The 15399-nt window shown below is 41.7% G+C and overlaps 1 protein-coding gene across 3 annotated transcripts in view; it reads right to left on the minus strand.

Annotated features, from left to right (window-relative positions):
• HLCS (holocarboxylase synthetase) overlaps nucleotides 1–15399 on the minus strand; it is a 192822-nt gene that overhangs the window by 73744 nt on the left and 103679 nt on the right. The window lies entirely within an intron of this gene.

A 15399-nucleotide genomic window follows, 5' to 3' on the forward strand; every position in this document is an offset into this window, starting at 1 on the left:
AAAACAGGATCACGAGATACATTTACCCTAAGGCTAAGATAGGAATACTATCTTGCTTACTAGCTCAGTGAAAATCCTAGTGCTTAAAAAAAAAAAAGGCAGTAAGTTTAAGGAAAGTGCTCATCACTTTTTTCTTAAGTACCAGTCAGGAACTATATCAAAAATGTTTGCTGAATAGGGATAAATGTACACAAACTGAATAGACCTTGATGTTCTCAGCACTGGAGTTTGATCTGCTTATTGTTCAAAAAGTTATTTATAAAGGTTCTGTGAAGCATTACAAAAACTATGCACTATGTTTTACAAATTTTTATAATCTTATGATCCTTTTAAATGGAAACCTTTAGTACACAACTCAAAATAACTCCAATATAAATTATAGACATTTAAAAATACAATGCAAAAGACAGCATCTTGGCCAAGTCCATGTCAGGAATAGCCCAAACAGAATAAAAGAGGCTAAGGGTGAATTATAAATCCCAGTTTAAAAAAAAATCTATTAATCAAGAGAGTATTAACGTTTAATTTACCTCCTGGCTGCCAGTATCACAACTCCGTAACCTCAAACACCCAAAATTATCAGCAGAAATGGAATGATACTTGTTTTTGTTTTTTTTAAAATTCTTTCCCAGTAATGTTAGTTCATAGAAGAACATATAAGATTCCCAGCAGTCACATGGGAAGAAATGAGGGGCAATTTTTACACGTTGGAAGAGTTGGTTTTTCATAAAAGTATAATTTTAAAGAAATGTGCAAGTCAGCTGCAATCACAAACCTTGTGTCAAGCTCAATAATGAAAGCCACTTTTGTCTTCATGGGCTCAGCCCTCGTCGAAACCCTGATATGAGGCTCAGCTAACCAAGTTCTCACACTGAGGGGTGTGGGGTCGGGGTAAGGGAAGAGCAACAAAATATAAATTGAAAACAAAATGAATATGTTTCCTGAAACAAAGCCAAAATCTGAAATAATCCTTAGGTAATGACCATTTAGGCAGTTGATAGTTTTCCAAGTTTTTCTTTCCACACTTTCTAAGTAACATGGGAATCTGGGCCAATTTTAAAGCCAGAGATTACTTAGGACTATTTTTAGGTCATTTCATCCCATTTTTAGTTGATGAGTATAACCGAGGCTGCAGTTTTCATTTCAAAGCTGCAGAGGAGGACGTGTGTGAGTGCTCCCCGCATGAGCGACAGGATGCAAGCCAGCCTGCACCCTCCCAGGACACTGGCCAGGGATGTTCCATCTCCCTTCCTGCTCTCAGCTTCTTAGTAATGCAAGCTGTTCTTCCTTCACTGGTGTGGGTTAATCACGGCCCACCCTCCCCCCAAATGTAAGTCCATGTCCCGATACCCAGACTGTGTGAATAAGGGTCTTGGGAGATGTAATTAAGGATCTTGAGGTGAGATTCCCAGGGTGGGCTCTAGATCCAATGACATATGTCCTTTTGAGCCAGAGGAGAAGGAGACAGACCCAGAGGAGGAGACAGACACAGAGGAGAAGGTCACGTGAAAATGAAGTCAGAGACTGGAATGATGAGTCTGCCAGCCACAGAACACCAGGAACTACCGGAGGCTGGAAGATGCAAAATCCTGCCCCCTAGGACCTCGGAGGACGCGCGCCCCTGCACACACACTGCTGAGGGCCTTCTGGCCTCCAGGACTGGGAGAGAGCAGCTTTCTGTTGTTGAAGCCACCCAGTTTGTGGTCACAGTTGCAGCAGCCACAAGAAACGAATATAGTCTGGATACATAGGTAAACTCTTCTTATTTCTAAGCAGCAAAGAATATGAAACAGGAACAGGGACCAACTTCCCAACTGAAGCATTTGGTCTCTACAGTTAAATTAAATGAGACTGGACATAGACATTGCTTCACATATTCAAAGCTGCACAAAAACGAATAGTTGAAAAGACACAAGAGGTCGATGGACAGAATTAGCATGTTCACTTCAAGGGGGGGAAAAATAGACCCGTTTTTCAGTATGGCTTTAGTAAATATGGATTGAAAGGGAGAAGGCTTGTTTCAGTCAAAGGCGGATGGGTCTTTCAGAAATAAACCTGCAAGAGCTGACCATCTTCTTTAGAATCACATCTCAGAAAGCAGGTTAGGAAGATGCCTGACTCTAAGGTCTCACTCACACACATCTCTTTTTTTTAATTAATTTTTCACTGGAGCATAGTTGCCTTCCAATGCTGTGCTACTTTCCGCTGTACAACAAAGTGAATCAACTCTATGTTTACACATGTCCCCTCTTTTTTGGATTCCCTCACAACGTGGTCACCACAGAGTGCTGAACAGAGTTCCCAGTAGGTTCTTATTTATTATATGTTTTATACATAGTATCAATCGTGTGTCTCCCAATTCACTCCACGCCTCCCCTTTGCCCCTTGGTCTCCATACATTTGTTCTTTCCATCTGTGTCTTCATTTCTGCTTTGCAGATAAGATCATCTATACCATTTTTCTAGATTCCACATATATGCATTACTTTATAATATTTGCTTCTCTCTTTCTGACTTACTTCACTCTGTATGACAGCCTCTAGGTCCATCTACATCTCTGCAAATGGCATTATTTTGTTCCTTTCTATGGCTGAGTAATATTCCATTGTATTCATGCAGCACAACCTTCCCATCTATTCCTCTGTTGAGGCACCTTTATGCTGCTCCCCAGTCCAAGCTACTGTAAACAGTGCTGCAATGAACACTGTGGTACATGTGTCTTTTGGAATTATGGTTTTCTCTGAGTATACGCCCAGGAGTAGGATCATATGTTAATTCTACTTTTAGTTTTTTAAGGCACCTCCATACTATTCTCCACAGTAGCTTTATCAATTTACATTCCCACCAACAGAGTAAGAGTCAACATTTATTATATAGAGATTTTTTTGATGATGGCCATTCTGACTGGTGTACAGTGATAATTCATTACTCAAACATATTTAGAGATGACTCATTATTTTGTGAGAATTTGCTTTCCTTCCTATACAGAAACACAAAACGTACTTCTGCTTTATTCTAGAGTATAATTCTCAAAAGGAGTTCAAAGAAAAATTAGACTTACAGATAGAGAAAACAAACTAGTGGTTAGTTACCAAAGGGGAGAGAGGAAGGGGAGAAGGAAATTAAGGGTATGAGTTTAAGATATACAGACTACTGTGTATAAATCAGAAAAGCAACGAAGATGTAGAGCACAGGGAAATCACAGCCATTATCTCGGAATAATTTTTAATGGAGTACCATCTGCACAAATGCTGAGTCAGTACGCTCCAACCTGAAACTAACATTATAAATCAACTTTACTTCAACTTTTTAAAAGGGGGATGGGTGGAGGAGACAGCTCACGGAAGAAAGAACCACGAGAAGAGAGACAGCAGCAGAGGACCAGGTAACACCTAAGGGGACAAGACCTCCCTAACAAGGGAGAAGATCTCTGAAGACGACGTTCGAGGGGTGGGCAAAGGAAACTAGCAGACACGTCACACAGAAGACCTAACTCGAAAGTTCATGGGAAGATGGTCCAGCTCACTATTAATATTTTACACACATGTTTTGAATTTTTCACACTGTGTTAAGATACAATAGACACCTCACAGTGATAGGGAGATGGTGAAGGACAGGGAAGCCTGGCGTGCGGCAGTTCAGAGTCGCAAAGAGGTGGACACGACTTAGTGACTGGACAGCAAGACACCTCATACCCAGTTACTGGCCTATAACAATGTCATAAGTGTGTTTTCCAAGCCAGCTACATGTACACAAAGAGGACTCAAAACGCCTACTGACTCGAATGATAAATTGTAATGGTAACATTTATGTCACTGAATGCCAAGACTACTGAATAAGACAAGTTTTATTTAGCTTATAAATGGTCCACATATAACTTGCTAGCATGACTTTAGAAGTGCTTTCCGTGGGCGGTGGGGGTGGGGTGGGAGAGAGCTTCAACATATAAACAAACTTACATCTTCAATAAGACTCCATTTCTGTAAAAGGTTGGATGGATCTTACATAGCTCATAAACAGAAAAAACATTAAACTATAAATCAAACGTGTCCCTCAATTTGCCAAAAATATTTAAACTCAGTTAGCTTATACTTAAATTTTAATGGATAGAATGTGTCAACAAAGAGTATTCTGTTGGCTTTCTGATGTTATTCTTTCATCAGCAAACAAAAAAATAAGCCACTGTACAAATATTAGGAACAATTTATAATGTGTGTAAAGATCTACAGTTCATAGCCCCAAACCATCAGTACACGATTTATTATTACAGTTATTTACAGTAATAGTAAGACGTTATGTAGGAGGATCAAGTTAATGTCCTCCATCCCCATGTTTTCTACAAGTTATATAATGCAATTTCTTTGGAAGGCAAGAGGATTTAACCAGCGCTTAAACACAAAGGCAAGGGCTATACAATACCGCAGCTAACAACACAGGCTTCTGCTTTGGGATCTGTCTTCGGTTGTTGTTCAGTTGCTAAGTCGTGTCTGACTCTCTACAACCCCATGGACTGCAGCACACCAGGCTTCCCTGCCCTTCACCATCTCCTGCAGCTTGCTCAAACTCCTGTCCATTGAGTCGGTGATGCCATCCAACCATCTCATCCTCAGTCGCCCCCTTCTCCTCCTGCCCTTAGTCCTTTCCCTGTCTTTGGTAGACACAACACTACTGCCTTTAGGACCGTGGACAAATTACATCACCTTAGTTGCAGTCTTTTCATCTGTAAAAAGGTATAATGAAAGCACGAGGCAGAAGGCCTGGTCCGTGGTGGGTGAATACAAACGTTAGCTGTGCCCTTAGCTGGCTTGGCTCTGTTCCGCAGTTGAGGTTAGGCATGGCACCCCAGAAATGCTGTCACTGGTAACACAAGGTCATCAAGTAAGAATGCGAGTACCAATCTCGAAAGTCTGCTGATCCTGAACTCTCATACATGGCTGATTGGAAATCGGTTTGTCAGACTGAGTAGAAAACCATTCAGGTTGACATATGCATACCTTACATACAGCAGTTCCACTCTTAGGTATTTACCCAACAGAAATGATTACATATGTTCGCCAAAAGAACCAGACTGTTCGTAACAGCACTATTCATAAAAACCCCAAACCAGAGACAACCTGAATGCTTGTCAACAGTGGAACAGATAAGCAACTTGTGGGGCATTCACCAGATGGAGTATTAACAGCAATTTTTTGTGGTTTAGTCGTCTCCAACTCTTTTGCAACTCCATGGAATATAGCCCTCCAGGCTCCCTGCCCCCGGAATTCTCCAGACAAGAATACTGGAGTGGGTTGCCGTTTCCTTCTCCAGGGGATCATCCTGACCCAGGGATTGAACTCGCATCTCCTGGATCGGCAGGCGGGTTCTTTACCACTGAACCACCAGGGAAGCCCATTAACAGCAATAAGGATCAACAAACTGAGCCACGCAGTGACAGATGGACCAGGACAAAACCAGGCAAAACTATGACGGTGCTGTAAGTCAGCAGAGAACAGTGACCCCAGGGGACCACGACAGGTGCCTCTGGGGGGCTAGATGGCGCTATTCCTTGATCTGGTTGCATGTACTAGTTTAATCTGTAAAAATTCAAATGCTACCCTTTAGGATATGCATCCTTTTCTGTGTACCTAATATACTTCACAAGGTACTAAGATACTCAGTCTTGCCTGACTCTTTGCTATCCCATGGACTGTAGCCCACCAGGCTCCTCTGCCCATGGGATTCTCCAGGCAAAAATACTGGAGTGGGTTGCCATTTCCTTCTCCAGGGGATCTTCCTGACCCAGGGATCGAAGCTGGGTCTTCCACATTGCAAGGTAGATTCTTTATCATCTGAGCCACCACGCTGCTGCTACTGCTAAGTCACTTCAGTCGTATCCGACTCTGTGCGACCCCATAGACGGCAGCCCACCAGGCTCCCCCGTCCCTGGGATTCTCCAGGCAAGAACACTGGAGTGGGTTGCCATTTCCTTCTCCAAAGCATGAAAGTGCAAAGTGAAAGTGAAGTCACTCAGTCGTGTGCGACTCTTAGTGGTCCATGGACTGCAGCCCATCAGGCTCCTCCGTCCCTGGGATTTTCCAGGCAAGAGCACTGGAGTGGGTGCCATCGCCTTCTCCATAGAAGCCCTATATTTCGCTAAAGCTCTTTAACAACATCTACCTCTAATGCTGACAAAAACACGAAGTCTGCACCCTGTTCAAGGGCGTGTACCCAGGACAGTCCAACCACTCTAATCCCCGGCCCTGAATGCCACAGACCTATATCAGCCTAACCACATGTCAGGAGCGGGTGCAGGCCTCTCCCATGCAGTTCTAAGCCTGGCATCACTCTGTCGTTTTTCACCTGTTTGAAACCGGGTGCTTTTCCCTGGCATAATTCTCCTCTTCTAGACTTTGGCTATCATCTCTACGGAAGGAATCTTCAGATGAAAGACACACCTTGGGACAAAAGAGCGGACAGCAAACTCCTTCCACTAAACACATCTTACCTGATGCAACTCATTTAAAATAAGTGTCCACAAGCTTTCGCATAAATAGTATGCATCATATATATCTAGAAAACTTGGGAATTTTTGCCTAACTAAAAAAATTCATAACATTTTGACTCCACTTGTTTGATTTAGTATGAACAGAATGCTAGATTCTAATTTAAAAAAAAATAGATGTGCAACAAGCAATAAAGATTTACTATACAGCACAGGGAACTATAGTCAATATCTTATAATAACCTACAATGGTCAATAATCTGAAAAATAATACATGTGTAACTGAATCACCTTGCTGTGCAACTGAAACTTTATAAGTCAGCTATACTTCAGTAAGGGCTTTCCTGGTGGCTCAGCTGGTAAAGAATCCACCTGCAGTGCAGGAGACCTGGGTTCACTCTCCAGTCTGGAGAAGAGAAAGGCTACCCACTCCAGTCTTCTGGCCTAGAAAATTCCATGGACTGTGTAGTCCATGGGGTTGCAAAGAGTTGGACATGACTGAGCAACTTTCACTATACTTCAATAAAATATATATATTATGAAAAAATAAAAAATAAAATAGATAATAAAAAATAACATCTTTTTTATCCACAAAAAAGATACAATCTTAAGTTTGATCCTTAAAAGAATTATTTATATACAACTAAAGTGAATGCTAGCAATTTACAGAAATTTCTAATTATTAGGCATACATCATGCCATATCAATCTAAGTAAAATTTATAAAGTATATATGAAATGTTATTTTAAAATATGAAGCACATAAAAGATTGTTCTATGAAATTTTGTACATTCAATTGTGAAACATCAAAATGACTACTTCTTTGGACCACCATGCATCAGAAATAATTCCTTTTTAAAGTAAACATATCATCATAAAAGAATATTTCCATCCATAATGCTCCCTCCCATAGAGGGGATTTTTAGAGTAGTGAAACTGCTCTGGACGATACTATAATGGTGGAAACATGTCATTACAGATTTGTCCAAACCCACAGAATGGATAACACGAAGAGAGAGCCCTAATATAAGTGATGTACTTATAATTACGATAATGTATCAGTCAGTACAGATGTACCACCCTGAGATGCTAATAAGGAGAGAACTCGAACAGGGGAGGGGAGGAGAGGCAGTGTTAGGGGGAACTCTGCACCTCCGTTAAATTTCACTCTAAACCTAAAACAGCTCCCAGAAAAGAAGGCTGTTGGTTAAAATACAAAACAGGATAAAAGAATGCTTCTCCCAGCTTTTAACATCTCCACATTTCTCTTTGCTGACTTTACAGGAAACACTCCATTGAAAACACAGTGGCAGCAAGAAAGGACAAAAGCGCTCAGACATCTTCGCGGGTTTACCGTCACACACACACAGTTTTCACCTGTTATCAGTCACTATAGAGACACAATTTTAAAAATTTATTATGGAGCCTAATTACCTGGGTTTGGTTTTTTGTATGTGTGTGTGTGTGTGTTTTTTTTTTTCCCAACTGGGCTGGCATACTGCTCTTGTATGTAAGAAAATATAAAACAAAGTGTATTCAAATAAAAGCGAGAATGAGGGTTGACTTCAATACCTCAGGGAGAAATCCGATCGATTGGGTCCATAAGGAAAGATGTATGCGTAAGGTGCTCCCTAATTACGACTGCTTTGGTGGGCGGCGGCAGCGGTGGTGAAACAGATGTTGCAGGCCTATTAAAGGAGGGGTTTCAAACATCTGCTTACAATTTGAAGGCAATTGTAAATACAGCAGAGAAGGTCAATTGGGCCAATTAAGGCTGATGTGCAAATCCACCACTGCAGGTTTCTTTTCAAGCTTACATGGACTTGATTTTCTATGCTTCTATTTTCTTCAACCACAATTTTTTTCTTTTTAAACACAGGAAATGGGTTTAATAACAACTTTTCTCCATTTTGTGATTTCAAAAAAAAAAAACCAGCTACAAACTTTCTGTTCAAGGCATTAACTGCACACTCTTCTTTCATGAGGACTCTTTAGGTCTCCTCTCCTTCCCCTCCACCCTCACCCCTTGCTGCTCAGCTCCCTGCAAAGGGGGTCCTGGGGAGGTGACGAATAACCAGAAGGAACAAGGGCAAGTGTCCCGTCCAGAAGAGTCTGTACCATGACATGCAATTTAACAGGGCTCTTAGCTTCGCTGACATTGCCACCTGCAGCAATTTGCTATTTCTATCACAGGCATCTCCACCACCCTTAATTAGAAAAATCATGAAAATCAGGCCACTAGTAAAACACTGGCAAATCTTTCTCTCCCTACTCTAAGTATGCAAAACCTAAACTTGTCCCTCAGTATGAAAAGATCACACCAGTCGTAAATAATACGAGGAAAAGATTTTGCAGGCAATTCTAGGCAGTGTTCCAAAGACCAACACGTCTTCTCTCCTCAAAGGCTGGCCTGGGGCGCAGTAAGACCCAGGGGGAGGTGAAAGGTCAGTGAACAGGCAAGGTTCCCATCCGAAATGTTAAAGAGGTAATTTTTCTTAAAGCTGAAAGTTTAATAGTTTGATTTTTAGGGTCACTCAGTAGATATAAGGGGCTTCCCTGGTGGCTCAGGGGTGAAGAATCCGCCTGCCAGCTGAGGGTTCGATCCCTGGGTCAGGAAGATCCCCTGGAGAAGGAAATGGCAACCCACTCCAGTTATTTTGCCTGGGAAATTCCATAGACAGAGGAGCCAGGCAGGTACAGCCCACGGGGTCGCAAAGAGCTGCACACAACTGACAGACTGAACAACAGCTACAGCAAAGTAGACAGACATGTCCGAAGAGCCCGGGAGACAGAAAGGCCCGCTCTGACGGCAAGAAGAAACAAACCTGACTTCCTTTTTGCCTTGGAACAAGAATTTTTGGTGGCCCATACCATTCTGTTTATAAAGAGAGGGAGAAAGACAAGCTTAAGCAGACCTAGATTCAGCTTCAAATCCTGTACTTTCTAGCTGAGGGACCTCAAGGTGTGTTTCCCCATCTACGAAATGGCAACACTGCCACCTCCTAAAGCTTTAAATGGCAGGATTGGGTACCATTCAAGATGGCGGAGAAGGAGGCAGACGTGGAGTGCATCTCTCTGCACAGACGCATCAGAGCAACATCGACAGAACACAGGCCAGAGCTTTAAATGTTGACACATAGTAGGCGCTCAACCAATGTTGGGTTTCTGCCCTCCTTCTGAGCCCTGTACTCCAAAAATACTTCTAGGAGCCTGGGCCTATGTTCCTAAGAAGTGGGATGGAGGACAATTCTCTAGAGTTTATTCGGGGGAAGGTCTATTCAGTTTTTGTGTTTCTGATGCTGTTGTAGCTTTGTTTTGGGGAAAACAAAAAAGAGAGTGGAGGGGCTTCCCTGATGGCTCAGTGGTAAAGCATCCGCCTGCCAATGCAGGAGACGTCGGTTCAATCCCTGATCTGGGAAGATCTCAGAGAAAAGAAAAAACAAAAAACAGACAAGGTTAAAAACAAAATAGAGACTGCACTGGATAACGAAAGTATGCAGTTAAGTTCTAAAGAAGAATCCTTTAGGGAACAGGATGGGAAGAAATACCAATAAGGACAAAGAAAATTCTGAAGGGAAGTCAATAACAGAGAAATCTAACTTGAGAAAGAACTTTCTCTTCTGTTCCCTTTTTACTTTTCAACCTTGAGGCTCAGCTCACTCAGGTCTGAGCAAGAATAAAGAGTTCTGCTTGTCTAAACAGCTGCTAAATCTGAAAGCAAACAGCTCAACTCTTGTGGTTCTTCAGCAGCATTCCTGTCAATAAACCCGTCTTTGCTCGATTGGTCCAACAATGCCAGATTCAGAGGCACCCGCTCATCCTCTGTCCAGCATGCAAGGGGATTTTCAAAAGGCCATTCTAACAACAGCTCTCGCAATTTCTGCAGCCTTTTCAAAAACACAAAAATCGAATTCATTTGGCTCACTGTTTCAGCTCTCCAGCTCAAACTGATTTTAAAATTTCCCTTTTGCAAATAGTGACACTGGGAACACCATCACTCCCTCAATATAAAATGATTGCAGTTTTCTCTTTTGCAACAAATAATCATTGTTTTAGCAGTGGAAAACGTCAGGCAGAAACCTTAAGAAATACTACCTGGGGTTCAGAATCTACAAACAGCACCAGATGCCAGAAATCTTTTCAACATCAAAGTTGCGAGGGCAAAATTTTCTTTTTATAAAAAAAATCAAGTGTTTAGCACAAGACATCATACAAAAAGTGACCAATTAATAAATTACAGCTGGTATTCATAGAAGCACAAATCTAGTATAAACCCATCTCTATGAAGCATTTAAAGGAATCTCAGTGCTAACAGCATCAGCACAGAAATTTACAGTAAGCATAAATAGTAAATACAAATATATTTATGTTTTATACTTTATTATAGTAGATATAAATAGTATCTTATTTATTATCTAATTGGTCTTAATTCACTAAAGTTGCACGTTAAGCTAAGTAATTGATATCTAAAGTACTTCAATTTTTTAATAACCCTGAAGTAATTTTTATTTAAAATACTTCATATGGTAAATTGTAAAACTAAAATAACCCTCAGGTTGAAACTCCAAATAATTGTAGTATTACTGAGCTAGAAAGGTATAAAGCATAAAGAAAATCCTTTAATATTCCATATGCCTAAAACACTTAATTCTTTCAGCTGGATTTCTTCCTGTTGACAGCAGCAATACATACTCACAGAAGAATTTTTTTAACATCCAAAAAAAAAAAAAAAAAAAAAATCACAAGGAGTGGAGAGGGTCCTCCCATAATTCCATTCCCCACAGAAACCTGTCTTTAATATTAATATATTCAGGTAAACTTTTCTCACCTTCTTTCAATTTATGCACAAACCATATTTCTTTACTTTTTTGAAACAAAAATTGGGTCATACCCTGGGTATTGTTTTTCTGATCTGTTCTTATGGGTTTCCTTGTTCTTAACAGCTCTATATGTAGTTCTAACAAACTATACAGTTAATCAAATGCATATAAAATTTAACCTATTATTTATAGTCACTGAGGCTTCCTCTGTTTTTCTGTATTATACATAATGGAAAAATGAACATGCAGACATATATTTAAATCTCTGTGCCCACTGCGCCTTCTTGGTTTAAATTCCTACAAACTGAATTATCAGAATATATGTACACTTTAAGGCATGTGTTACACAAGATGTACCAGAAAGTTTATATTAATTCTGTGCCCACAGTAAGAGAATACCTTTTCACCCACACCTTTGCTCAAATAATTTTTTAATCTTTACAATTTGGGCTGCAAGATATTATGTCTTTCCCCACATTTATTAATAATGAAATTCAGATGTTTTCCCATATTTTGACTGACCACCTGCTTCCATTGGGAATTCACTCCCTTTATCCACTTTTTAACTGGAAAACTTTTTGTTTATTGAAAATATTAATACTTTCACTAGTATCTATTGTGCCAAATGTTTTTCTCCATTGGCCACCCATTTCACAGTGTTGCTACGCATACAGAAATTTATTACTATACAGAATCCTTTTCCTTTTAACATTTTTCCTTGGATTTGGGGACCGAGCAAGGACTTTCCTATGCCAAAAGCAAATAAACAGGAGGTTTTACATACTGAACTAATATTGGGAGGGCAATGATTTTGATTGCCATGATTGAGAGGGCAAAACACAGCTAAGGAAAGAAAGAAGCAATCCCAAGGGAGTGAGAAAGAGGTGAGAAGGCTTCTAAAAATAACATTTGGCAGACATCAGCTAAATGCAAGTCTAATTTGCCTCTTAGTTAATGAAGGAGAAAATGGAGATGGTGAAGGAATAAAAGCTCCATTCTCAAATGGTAATAATAAAATCCCTTCTGAAGACAATAACAACATTCTTGTTATACACCGAAATCTAATCCTAAAATAATAAAGAATATATTGATATAACAGCACTGTGAATAAATTCCATTTAAGCTGTGTTATTCTAACAATGACCCAGAAAATGTTGGACCTGAAGGAGTTTGCTACATGCCCAGTTTAGGAGGACCATACCCACTTGGAGAAGCACAGGGTCTCAGTAGCATACCTGGAAAAGGCCTTTCTGTCTGCAATCAATTAATCAATAATTATGCACCAAGAGGCTAACTTGTACATTGTTTATGACGAGATCATACATAAACACAAGTGCATGTACCTCTAAATTTTACTTATTTCAAAAACTTTTAAAAATCTATAAAATTCGGTTCATTTTTCTAGTCCTTAAACAGTATCATAATCCCATCAGGGTCCAACAGAAAAGAATGAGTTTGGCAGCTTTTTGGCCAAGCCCCTGCACCTCCCTCCTGTGGGAGGAGATGGAACCTGTGGGAACGTCTGGGTGGGAGGAAGCCAGAGACTTGCCCAGACCAAGAAACTACAATCTCTTAGGGGTGGGGGTGGGGAGGGCAGAGCAAGAGATTCCCAGAGCTTTCTCCCCAGACTCTACTGGTTCTGTCTGCCTTCACGTTCTTTCCTTAAAAAAATAAATTTTTTTTTTCTTGGCTAACACCAGGTCTTAATGTGGCAAGCAAGATCTTTATCTTCATTGCAGCATGCAAACTCTTAGCTTCAGCATGTAGAATTTAGTTCCCTGGCCAAGGTTCGAACCCAGCTTCCATGCAATGGGAGCCCAAAGCCTCAGCCACTGGACCACCAGGGACATACCTGAATTTGATTTCGACTCTCTGAGCTCTACCCTCCAACTTGCTCCTTAGCAGATAAGTTTCTTCTCTGCTCAAGTTTACCCAAGTCTTAACATCTAAAACACTCCACAGTTTCTGATACAAAGTAAAAATTAAAACCCAAGATGCCAAATGTCCCTAGCCCTGAAGTGTGCTTACCCTGTTAAAGAGCAACCTTAGGCGGGCTCTTTCTTTCCCAGGACATTCACAGGGTTTTACACTTCATTTCGTTCCTCTCACTTCTCTTCATGGTCAACACCACTCCCTAAAATAGGTATCTAATGGGAGAGATGATGAGGCAAAGTAGAGGCGAGAACAGCCTTCTACATTTCAGAAACATGCATTTTAAAAAGTAAAAGTCAGGAAAAACCCAAACATGCCGCATTTTTTGGTATAGGTAATTTTTTCTAAGTTTTAAAAAAGTTAACGTTATACACTACAGTGCCAACCAATGACACTCATAGAGTAAAAATGCTTCTGGGGGTGCAATTCGCCCTCATACAGCATTCTTTTATGAAGATCAGAAGAATAATTCTCTTTTCTTTAAGTGCTTCCATTTTTAATCTGCAATTAGTTTAACAGAGCAGATTTTACCATTTGCTGCTTGTCATTTTAAGGAAAAACTTTAACCATAATAAATGGTGTGTTTCCCTCAGTCATATCCAACTCTTTGGGACTCCATGGACTGCAGCCCGCCAGGTTCGTCTGTCCATGGAATTCTCCACGGTAAGAATACTAGGCTGAGTAGCCATTCCCATCTCCAGGGGATCTTCCCAACCCAGGGATAGAACCTAGGTCTCCAGCATGGCAGGAGGATTCTTTACCGCCTAAGCCACCAGAGAAGCCATAAGTGGGGTTATCAGAAAACTACCCATGAGCTCTTCTGGACTATCCTGGTTACCAGCCACCTGAGACTGGAGGTTCATCCCTTCCTCCAGCTCCCTCTGAAACTAGAAGTCTCCTGTCCTAGCAGAAAGGGCCACCCCTCTGCTTCCTGAGAGCTCACGGTAACATCTATAAATAGCCATGCTGCTGCTGCTAAGTCACTTCAGTCGTGTCCGACTCTGTGCGACCCCAGAGACGGCAGCCCAGCAGGCTCCCACGTCCCTGGGATTCTCCAGGCAAGAACACTGGAGTGGGTTGCCATTTCCTTCTCCAATGCATGAAAGTAAAAAGTGAAAGTGAAGTCGCTCAGTCATGTCCGACCCTCAGCGACCCCATGGACTGAAGCCCACCAGGCTCCTCTGCCCATGGGATTTTCCAGGCAAGAGTACTGGAGAGGGGTGCCACTGCCTTCTCCAATAAATAGCCATAACCCTGATCCTATTGCTCAGGGCCAGGCCATCTGCTGCCCACTAACAAGAGGGCTCTCACTTGTCTTTAGGAAGTCAGAGCAAGAGGTAATCAGAGTCCTTCCCTAGGACATGTACTCACTTCCTGCCAGCACGGTGCCAGGTCACCTCTCCCACAAGTACCAGAGGATGGGGGGCCTGGAACACTAGCTAGTAAGTTTCCTTCTGTGTTATCCCCAGTGGCCTAGGGACCCTCACCAAGTCCTGGCACACAACAAGTGCCTTCTGCAAAGGGACCAGCCTCAGGCACGAACATCTAAGTCCTCATCTTGTGCATCTTTTAAAACATAGTTTTATTGATTTTTTTTTTTTTTTTGGCTGTGCTGGGTCTTCGTTGCTGCGTGAGCTTTTTCTCTAGTTGTGGGGAGTGGGGGCTACTCTCTAGTTGCAGCGTGCAGACTTCTCACGACAGTGGCTTCTAGGGTGAGGGGGCTCCATAGTTGGGGCTCCGGGGCTCTAGAGCACAGGCTCAGTAGCTGTGGCTCATGGGCTGAGTTGCTCCACGGCATGTGGGATCTTCCTGATCGGGGACTGAACCTGAGTCTCCTGCGATGGCTGGTGGATTCTTTACCACCGAGCACCAGGGAAGCCCTTTATGCCTCATTATTCATTCCCACCATGCTTTCAGTATTTTCCCCCGACCGTTGTATCTCTACCACTGCTTCTCCTCTTGCCCCTTCCAATTTTAATTCAGGATCTGATCGATTTTAGCACACTTGTCAATTGTCTAAGTAACTTCTAGGACAGAGAAGGGCAGAAGAAAGGGAGGGGAAGAGACAGGAAGAGCACAAATCCTCTAACTTCCAAACGAGCGTAACGGTCTTACATGTTCTGAAGCGTTTCTAGAACACACCGCACACCATGGCTGCAAAAGTCTC

Source organism: Budorcas taxicolor, chromosome 1 (assembly GCF_023091745.1).
Source record: "Budorcas taxicolor isolate Tak-1 chromosome 1, Takin1.1, whole genome shotgun sequence".
Classification (NCBI taxonomy): domain Eukaryota; kingdom Metazoa; phylum Chordata; class Mammalia; order Artiodactyla; family Bovidae; genus Budorcas; species Budorcas taxicolor.